Source organism: Rhopalosiphum padi, chromosome 3, assembly GCF_020882245.1.
Source record: "Rhopalosiphum padi isolate XX-2018 chromosome 3, ASM2088224v1, whole genome shotgun sequence".
Classification (NCBI taxonomy): Eukaryota; Metazoa; Arthropoda; class Insecta; order Hemiptera; family Aphididae; genus Rhopalosiphum; species Rhopalosiphum padi.
The window spans coordinates 75,257,401-75,268,894 of record NC_083599.1 but is presented as its reverse complement, the minus strand read 5'-3'; the positions used below and the strand labels follow the sequence as shown (position 1 = coordinate 75,268,894).

The 11,494-nt window shown below is 26.2% G+C and overlaps 1 pseudogene; it reads left to right on the top strand.

Moving 5' to 3' along the window:
• The first annotated feature begins 799 nt into the window (after positions 1-799).
• LOC132925699 (uncharacterized) lies at positions 800-4,124 on the top strand (annotated as a pseudogene).
• The last annotated feature ends 7,370 nt before the right edge of the window (positions 4,125-11,494 follow it).

Below are 11,494 nucleotides of genomic sequence, written 5' to 3'. Positions count from 1 at the left end.
TGATTGATACAGATAAATTATTTTATGAAGATCTTCAAACTATAACCAATAACACAAAGTCCACACAACCTCAAAAGACGACTATATTATCTGTTCCTCCACTACCAACTTCTGTAAGTAATGATACAATTATGGTGTAGTTCTAGGAGCAATACAATTGTATGTTGACCATTTTAATAGCATTGTAGTTTATAATATTTTTATACATTATTTTTTTTTGCAGAGGTTATTGGAATTACTCAAGAATACCAATGAAGGTAGGTCTATTGGCCTCCTACCAAAAAAGTGGTCTGTTGGATAGCATTGGTCGCAAACGTTTTTGCAATTTAATAATTAGTAATGAACTTAGTGTAGATGTAAATGTTAGGGTTTCTTCAGTTAGGTTACAAGAGCTTGCATACGAAATAACAACAATATTTAATAAAGTACGAACCCCTACTTATTTTATACCGTATTTATCTTATGGGCCGGGTTTAAAAATAGCTGCAAAAGGTAAGCTTTTAGATTGCCTTAATAACCGTCGTAGGGGATTTAGAAAATCTGGAATTATAAAATCATTAAGACGAAGTTCAACTCCTTCTTCTGGGCGTGCCTCTCCTGCTATGTTGCTTCCAGAAGCACTACAAAAATCTTTGGAAAATCTGGTAGAAAATTCTTAATCTGTGGAAGACAGTTTAAATTGGCTACGTAACTGTAGTGACCCTTGATCACTAGTTGAGGAAAATTGGAGTCTAACAGCAGTTACTCGTTTAAAAACACAAATATCTAAAGATGGCCAGACATATATGTCTGTTCATATATGGCTGAGTACCCTGCATTAAAAAAACCGACAGGATATTTTCTTGTAAGTAATATATATTATTTACATAATTGTGAACTTTTATAATTATTCTATTATGGTTACAGATTTTAAAAGATTTTGATGTAGCTTATCCTGGTTATTCCAACAAACTATATCAAAGTTTATCATTATTCAAAAAAGATATTTGAACTAACCGATGAAAAAATTAAAAAAACTAAAGAAAATACAATCAAACAAATTTTAAAAGAATATGTACAATAATCAGGGGTTGAAGGTTAGTAATACCTATTAATTTAATTTTAATTAATTACATTTTTGGTTCATAATAGTAATAATAATATATATTAATCACTATGTTCACAGATAATGAAGAAGTGTCTAATATTCTAATATTGCTGTATTACTCTGTCTCTCATTTTTGATTGGTGTTTCGATTTCGTGAGGGAAGAAATCAAAAATACAATGGCGACCATCTAAACTAGAAACTAGAGATGGATTTATAACTCATGTAAGAAGCAACGCTGAGGTTCAAGCAATTATTACACGTAGGAGAGAAAAACTGGTAGGATTGGGCCATACACTTCAGCCATTTATTATAATTGTAGGTCCTACGTTAAAAGAAATTTCTAATTATTTAGGGCCGGTATTTCAATGGGGGTTTATCTTAGGATTAGGATAAACCAAAAACTATGATTAAGGTGAACCTTAAATTAGAGCGAGTATTTCAATCTTCTACTTAACTAAGCTTTAGTTTAAGCCTTACTATGACTATATTGTTTATTGTTCCATGGCTTATCATTATAATATCATGTTAAGCGCACGCGATAGTGTACACAACAGTATGTTATCAGTGATAATGTGATATATAATTATTGTTAATGTGATCATTTTTTAATATTTTAATTTAATTTGTGAAATTGTTTTAGACAGTAAGTAAAAGTCAATGCATTTTGTTTTAACCAAGTTCAATGTTGTTAACTAATAAATATTATAATAGTTTTATATAGTTGTTTAGAGAAGAAAGATGGCAAAGAGGAGTGCTAATTTTTCATCAGACGAAATCGAGTTGCTGAAAACATTAATACATAAAAGATTGGACAAAATTGAATGCAAAAAATCGGATTCATTAACATGGAAACAAAAACAGTCTAGTTGGGAAGACTTAGCTAAAGAATATAATTGCAACAGTAAATCTCTTGAACACCGTCCAGTGAATATACTAAAAAAGAAATGGGATAATATAAAAAAAACATTAGAACAAAAAGTGACTGCTGAAAAGTCATATCTTAAAGGAACTGGTGGTGGACCAGCCAAAAATTTATTGGTGTATAGTCAATCAGAATTGGAAACACTTGATAATCTTACTATTCAAGCAACTGGAGATTATGCAGTATTTGATTGCGATGGGGACAATGAACCAGGTTAGTTGTATTTTATAGCTGTATAATAAAATATATTTTAAAAGGTTTAATGAAATCAAACATTTTTTTATAGATATTACTTATAATAACGATAATAATGAAATTTCAAACAATCAATCAACATCAAAACTAGAATTTAATTCAGTATCCAGTAATCCTGGAAAGCAAGACTGGGATGATTATTCGCCAGCATTATTAAAGACTCCATTATCTAAACAATTAGTGACATTCGTGTCTTCACCATCAGATCCTGTACAGGTTATTATTGTTATCAGTTTATCACATTACATTTTGTAATTTAATATTGTTGTAATTTTTACTCTTGTTAACTCTATAACCATCCTATATCAAAATTATTTTCTGTTGAACTTAAATAAAGTTTTTAAGTAATTAATTAACTAACTAACAACTACTAATGTAAGAATCATTTAAGTAAGTACATTTTAGTACTGTTATAATTTTTTTCTATAGGAAGAAATTACTTTTGTAAGTGAAAAGACACCTAAAAAGTGCACAGGCACAACTACCAATAAAAAATGGTGCAATCTTGCAGATGAGAAAATGAAAATTGCATGTTTAAACAGGAGGATAGCCACTATCTCCTAAGAGAATACTGTCACCGAATTCTCCGTTTTGAAAACGTGAGTAAATTTTGGAATGTTGAAAAATTCGCGAATCGTGAGCTGACCCCTGCCACCTTGAAACTACATCAAGAAATTTTAGATGAGAATCACAAATAGCCTGAACATTAATTGAAAAAAACTGTTTCCTATTTCTGTATATCTCTGCATTTAATCCACCTACAAAACAAAGTATTCTTAATTTATAAGAACTATTAATTGTTATGTACTTATGTAGGTACATACCAGGTGACTGTATTTTTACATGTGTACAATCCAATGCACCAACAACTTTTGGAAATTTTGAAATACTATAAAAATCTTTTTTAATATTTTGAATAATCATTGGATCATTTGGAAACATTAAAAATGTAGTTTTTAATTTAGCTATAGCTTGTAAAACCTTCCATATATGTTTTCCAGCAGTTGTTTTATGTATTCCTGCAAAATCTCCTACTGTAATTAACATACCACCAGACGCAAGGAAACAAATTGCAAGTAGAATCATTTGTGCCGGTGTAACTGCATGATTCCTAAATATATAAAATATGTTATATAGTAAGTTAGTTCTTATTATAAAAAAATATATATTAGGAATCCATTTTTACCGGTCAGTAGACGATTGAATTTTGAATGTGATTAGGCCCAATACAATATTCACACATCGTTTAGTTAAACGAAATCGATTAAAAAATTCATTTTCGTCCCACTCAAGAAAATTATCGGTTCTGTTTCGAAAAACTCGTTGTTTTCTTGGCTGACCAAGTCTAGTTACAAATGCAATTATGGATTCATCATCACTTGAACTTGACGAAGAAAAATTAATTGTACGACTGTACGAGGTTAAGTAAACTGTTTATTTGAATTTTGATTATAATATTGTTTATGATAAAAAAAAATCATAGATAAACCACACTTATTAGCTTAAACCATACCTTGATCGTTCCTTAAGATAAACCACAAAAAAGTGGAGCTTATCTCTTAAACCTCAATTGAAATACAGAAAACTATAGTTAAGCTTTACTTAGTCTTAAGCTTAAGCTTAAGTTTACATTGAAATACCGGCCCTTAGTTGTCATTGATAACATATTTTATCAATTGAATTCAATTGCTGCCTCAATTGACTGTTGTTTCAAAATTATTATAACATTTAATGCAGAGTATTCTATAGAATGTGAAGCAGTTTGGTATTTTATTCAAAAGGGTTTTTATAATTTACAAACACCATTTGATAAAAACTTCACCGCAGTTAACACATTCTTATCAGATGTAGGGCTTTAAGATTATGAATATTATAAATACAATTTCACTATTTCAGTATTATTTTATTTTCAGGTTAACTTGTTATTATACTATATTATTATTACTTATATATTTTTTATAATTAAAAAAAAACAATTTTAGTATTATTTTATTTTCAAATGAACTAGTCATTATATTATAAATGTATATATAATATTTTTATTTTTTATAATTTTTTATGATTATAATATAAAAAAAGTTAAAAATTTCAATATTATTTTATTTTAAAATTAACTGGTTATTATATTTTATACTCTTTATATATTTTTTATAACTTTTTATAATCAAAATTAAAAATTAGGCAGTTAACAATTTTTTTTTTTTGTTTTGTTACTTAGTAATTTAAGAATTAATTATTTCATCTAATAAATTTTATTATTACATTAAAAATGACTAAGTTTTTTTTATGTAAAAAAGAACTTAATAGCATAACGAGCCTTTTTTAGCATTTTGAATTACAACATTTAAATTATGAATTCAATAAAAAAAAACGTGAAAAGAATATAACATTTTATTATATTTACCGAAACAAAATAAAAAAAAAACTGTGATGGTTTTTAGTAATATTAATTTTATATTCCAGAGTACCTACTATAAATGGAATATAAACTTAACATACTACATTTATGTTTTATTTACTGTTTCAAACAACACGGCATATGGCGTTATCGGAATGTTTTTAGAACTTTAATGGAAGTTCCGTTAGAATTCCGTTGGAAATTGGAATATTCCTTTTATATAATTGTAACTGTTTTTTGCATGGTGGGATATTCTATACGAAAAACGATTCTGAACGGAGATGATTTTTTGTCAGTCTAGGATAGTGAGTAAGATTATATTATTAGAATATAAGCTATATATTTTAATTGTAATATATCGTTATTCTTATTTTACGCAATTTCGTAATAAATTAAATTTCATACGCTAATAACATTTTTTCTTTAATGACGCTAGAATTTATTTTTACAGTTATATGAAAAAAAATTATGGAGAACCTTGTGTTGGGTTTTTTAACCTTGGGTATAAATCATAAAATTATTATGAATATTCAACTTCAAAATGCCCTGCAAATTTTCGTGATTTTTACATATTTCGTAAATATTTGAACTTTTAATGTTTATAAACAAAAATTGTGAGTAACTATTTTTGATCTTTTTTTTACTACAATAAGTACAACTTATAATAAACCTTATATTTAATTAAAAAAATTATTGCTAAATTGTTTTTATCGGCATTTCAAAAAAAAAACTCGGAAAAATCGAAAATAAATTGCCCATAAATAGCTTTAAAAAGTCAAAATATTTTAAAAGCTTAATCATAAATAGATAATGCTCAAATAAACATTTGGTTTAAATTTCAAGTATTTACATGTATTCGTTTTTGAGTTACAACAAAATAAAAAAATTGATTTCGTCGAAAACTGATTATGAGTAAAATTTTCAGTTTTTCCGATACATTTTTAGGGTTTTTCTTGACGCTTTTGAAAACTACTGAACATTTTATACTATTGACTAGTACTAACAAGATTAATTTTCCTTTTCAAAGAGAGGCTGAAGTCAAAAATCTAAGCACTATTGTCTATTACTACTCCAAAACATGATGACAGACACAAAAATAAACACGTCATTGTTCATCACTCAAAATCTAAAATTACTATAAAGCGGCGTGTTGTATAGGCAATTTGACTTATACATTCAATTGCAAAAAAAATTGTATCAAAACATATCCATAGAACATTCAATAGTAACCTGATCAGTTTGATACCAATACCATTAGATTCGGCGATTAATTTTTAGTAAGCATGACTCTATATAATGTTGAGTTTAAGAAAATTTGAATAATCATAAATTTAAAACCTCACATATACTGTAATACGTGTGGGCCGCAGAACAAAATGTGCATCATAACACACATAAAACATTTAATTTTTAACTGATGATTTTGAGACCTATATCACTAGATTGACCGTATAATTTTCAATAAGTAGAACTGCTCATAAAATGTCGAGTTAGTCCAAATTGGAATTATAATGAATTTAAAACCTAACATATATTGTAATACATAAGGGTCATTGAAACAAATTGCATCATAACACACATGAAACGTTAAAATGATACAGCATACCAAATTCACGGTTGCAATAATTACTTTCCTTTTCAACGGTGTGTGCGTGTGTGTGTTTGATGTGTTGGGCTAATGACGGCTAGTTATTCTAGTTAGGTAAGTTATTCATATCATTTTATTAATGTCGAAATAACCATAATACGGCGCTTAGTATAGGCAACTCGACTAAAATATTTAAGCGGTCCAAATTCACGTTAGAAACAGTCACTTTGATTATCTACGACATGAGCCCGTTAGTGTGTGTGTATTGGATACACTGAGATGCGGACAGGTTCGTTTTCAAAACATTTTTAATGTAAAAAAATAAAAAATTTTATAAAGCGGCGTGGTGTATAGGCAATTTTACTCATGCCTATAGTCGGACAAAATTTGCATCATAACACATCTATAGAACATTCATTATTTATCTGATCAGTTTGATACCCATACCATTAGATTCAGCAAGTCTCAGAAAGTATGACTATACATATTGTTGAGTTTGTAAAAATTTAAATCATTATTTTTGTCATAGGACCAAATTTGCATTACAACACGTCATATGAAACAAAAAAAAAAATGAAGCGGGCCAAATTCAAGTTCCAAACGATCACTTTGATTTTCTGTGTGTAAGTTAATTTTAATTTATTAATTTCTGTGTATTGTTTTCTTTACATACATATTTAACATAATTTTTTTTTTTGATCTGTTTGCATCTGTGTATTACACATATTGGCTAGTCAATTTCATATTTTTTAGGTCATATCAAATAATGTCTTGCTTCTAAATTAAACAAACTTCCTCTTTTATTTTAAAGTATCTATGTCTGCTTTAAATATTATTATTATTTCTAGTTGAACATTTTCTAATTGTATACTAAAGTTTTGATTTAATAATTTATCATACCACGTTATAATCAATATCTTATATCTGAAATTTTGTTTTATTTTATCTATTTAATAAATTCTAATTTATAAGTGATAATAAAATATTTTTAAACTATTTAAGTATTTAATGAGTCCATAATTTTACATTTGATTATTTTAACACCCAATTTTATTATAATTTATTTCAGAGTATAAAAATGTATGCTTAATTAGTTAAAGCCATAAATATTAATATTTATATTATATATGTAATATGTAATATTGATTAAAGTTAGCTTTAGTATGGTTTACTTTTTAGTGTGCATATAAATAAAACTGTCTTCATGATTTAAATAATAATAACCAAACAGCATTTAGTTGTATATTTATATCTAATATAGTATGGTTAAGACACGATTAAAATATTAAAACAAACTGCCATATTCACATTTAACTATTTAAATTGATAAGATTTTCTGCTTTCACTGCAAATCCACTGAAAATAAATGTACACTATAAAAAATAATTACTTGAAAACCGTTTTTAAAGCATAAATAATGATTTAAAAATAATATACAAACTGAAGATTTTATAAATTACATCACCAGACAATATCATCGAGCTTATGTAGATCTTCCTGAATGATTCTTTATAATCCACTTCAATTAATCTAATTTCAGATATACAATTTGAAGAAATTTGACAATGTTCATATTTTGAGTTTATTTCTGCAAAAAAATGTTCTTTAACTTTTAAAAACAGCATTAGTTATAATAGATTTCAACAAATTGACTTGATTAAAAAACTATGTTTATGTGTTAATAATATATCTTTGCACTTTCTTCAACATAATTATTATTCAAATTAACCAAAATTCCAATTATTCTGCACTAATAATATTTTAGATACCACGTGATTAATAGATTACTGGTATACTTAAAACTGTTATAACCACTAATTTTATAATATACAGATAATCCAATGGTATTAAATGAAGATTTGTTAAATGATTACGCTATATTATATATTGAAGCAGAGCTCAATATATTATATAGCTTCATTTTTTGGAAAAAATTTTAAGAAAAAGTATCAATATAGGTCACAACTGCAGTCAAAAGTTTGTCGATCTGTCCAGTTCAAGTTGAAATATTTTATACAGACTACTTATGTTGTGGTAGGAAGGGGGTGCTAAAACACTGCCCAGTGTTGAAAAAAACATGTAATCCGCCACTGTAAGCCAATAGAATAGTAGTTTTCGGTGAGTAAAATGTTGTTTATTAATTAGTCAGTAGGTATTGTTGGTGTCGTATAAGTTATATTTTATCTGCAATCACAAACTATTTTAGTAATTTAATATTTTTAAATGAACAGTAGCTAGTAAGTACAATTACCAGATTTCAGATATTATTCTGTCTGTAGGGAATTGGAACATATTTAAGCCAGGTTATTTGATTAATAATTAAAATACAGACATTTATTGCCAAATCCAGTATTAATTTCAAATAAAAAAAAATAATAAAAATAGATGGAAACAATATTATTTTTTTTATTGTCCCCGGAAAATTGTTTGAATAACAATGCTCCTACTAAAGCAAGTTAGTTTCCTATTGAGCTTACAACAACAACAATAACAACACTGTAAGGCATCTAACAGTACAGAATCGGCCATTACTATTGTCTAATGCATGATTTATCTGTATATTTTAAAATCAATGCTATATATTTTTATAAATTTTAAAAGAGCAACATTTTATTAAAAAAACATTGTAAATGTGAAGAATAGGCAGAATAGCTGCTTTGATGTACAATCTTCAAACATCAGGATGGATCCAATTTCAAATGACAGATTTTTACAAGTTTCATTTGCTACATTTGATACCATACATGGAGTAAATTTATCAAGAAGATTCTGAATACTCAACCACTAAAATAAAAAAATATGATAAATATATATATATTTAATGTAACTGTATCTATAACCATTAATCATAATTATTTCTTATTTAGATTGGAGTCTCTTAAATACTGTATATTGAAATAATCCAAATAGCTCTAATACAAGAACAAATTGGCTTGGATATAATTTCAAAAGCGTACTTTTAAAATTTAGTATACTAAAAAAGGTTTACCAACGTATAAACAAATTAAAAACATTAAATAATAACTAAACCCAATAAATACTTACATATTTAAATGACCATTTTGAATAATTTTGCTATTTATTCATTATTCCATACCACTATAATTTCTTTACTCAGATTGCCATGTGTATCACAAATTTTAGCAATGTTAAGTCGTATAGGTTTCTTGTTAACACTCCATCTGGATAAAATTCTTAAAATTCTTTTAGATGAGTTCATACAGTATCACTCTGCACTATTTTCAAAACTGATATAATAATAATAATAAATAACAGGTAATGATTATGATGGAAAAGTAATATTTCACTATATTAACATATATTACATATTTATATATATATATATGTAGGTATAATGGTATGAAACACTATTACAGTGTTTGTATTTTATTATTATAATATACATATCTATGGTAGACGCATTATCACTAGATAATTTTGCACACAACAAGTTATATAATTTGATTTAATTAATAAAATCGAAAATAATAAGTAGTTATGTTTTTCATAGGTATCATAATATAATATTTTATAATACTGTTAAATTTATAAAAAATAAAATTAAGAAATGCATATTAAAAAATAATATTAATAAATCAAACTAAAGAAAAAAACAGAAGGAAATATATGCTATAATTTAAAATGTATTTTATGTATTAATTAATTTAAAATATATATTACAATGAATGTACGCAATTGGTGAATGCTGACAGTTACCGGATAAATAATGTCGCAGTACACCAAAGTCATTGCTGAATGTTGACATATTGATTAAATTTGTATTTTAGTTAAACATTCATTAGTGAATGTCGAAATTAATACAACGATTAGTAAATGTTGATAATGTCCATAATATTTTATCTAATTTAGGGATAACAGAAGAGTAAGTAACTTAACCTCAGATGATTAAATAATTGCAATAAAAGTACAAAAATATTACATGTATGTAATTGTTATACAGTATTGGAGTTCAAAGGTAAACAAATTAAAAAACACTCAGAAAAGGCATTGTTGTAAAGCCTTTAATAAGCTCAAAGTTGAATTTCCGATATCAAATAGATCTTGTTGATATTCAAACATATTAATATATAAACGTTGGAGAAACTATCTGTATTCAAGTTCTAGATGTTGATCGTAGTAAAATGGATCTCCAAAATATTTTAGCTGTAGTACTAGTATTATTAGATAAAGTAGATAATGATTTTTATAAATTAGGTACCAAAAATGATATTATAAATCAATTATACACTAGCAATCAGTTTTCAATGTGTAAAGAAAATTTAATATCAATTACTGGTGCACAAAGGGATCAACAAATTTCCTTAAAGCAAGCACCTGCATCAAATTCACCTCAAAAAGTTAGATTGTAGAAATTTTGGAATTTTATGTAGTACACAATGTCATGACAGTTTATGTCAATGTTAACATAAAATAACAGTTAATGTTATAATGAGTAGAATAATTTTCCCCATTTTTTTAAAAATAATAGTTTTTGTATAGTAAAATAATCATAATTTAAATAATACAAATATATATAATAATTTATTATTAATTAATAATAATAATAATTTGTTGTTTCTATTTTCTATTATATATTTAAGTATTCAACTATAGTATTATACTATAACAATATGTGCGAATACCTATGTTAACATTAACCAAAACTATATATGTCATATAAGACTTATATGTCAGCATTGACCAAAATTCTGATGAAAATGTATAAATTATTATAATTTTTTAACATTCACCAATTGCGGACATTTATAGTAACATATATACATACAAATTGCCCATGATATTTGTCCATATATGTATAATAAACACTCGAGTGACGATAACTCAAATTTTTTTTTATTCTTCTATAAATATAAATTAATATCAATTCAAGTTAGATATCTCAAAGCTAATTTTTATCTCCCTTCAACTTCGAGTTATTGCGATTCGACTGTCTATGTATACAATTTATTTATACATACGTTATATAAATATTATATTTGTATATGTTACCGGCAGTATGGATAATCCGGTGTTTTGTGAAATGCCTAGGCATTATATAAAATGCCAAAAATCACTCGGAAATATGCACAATACGAACTTTGCCTAGGTATTATGTATAATGCCAGAAGTGAAATAGGAAATATGATCAAAATAAACAAAATTGGGTATCGACTATTACTAGAGCGCGGTTTTTTGCAAGGATTGTTTTTTATTTATTTAAAATTTACAAATTAATTAATAAT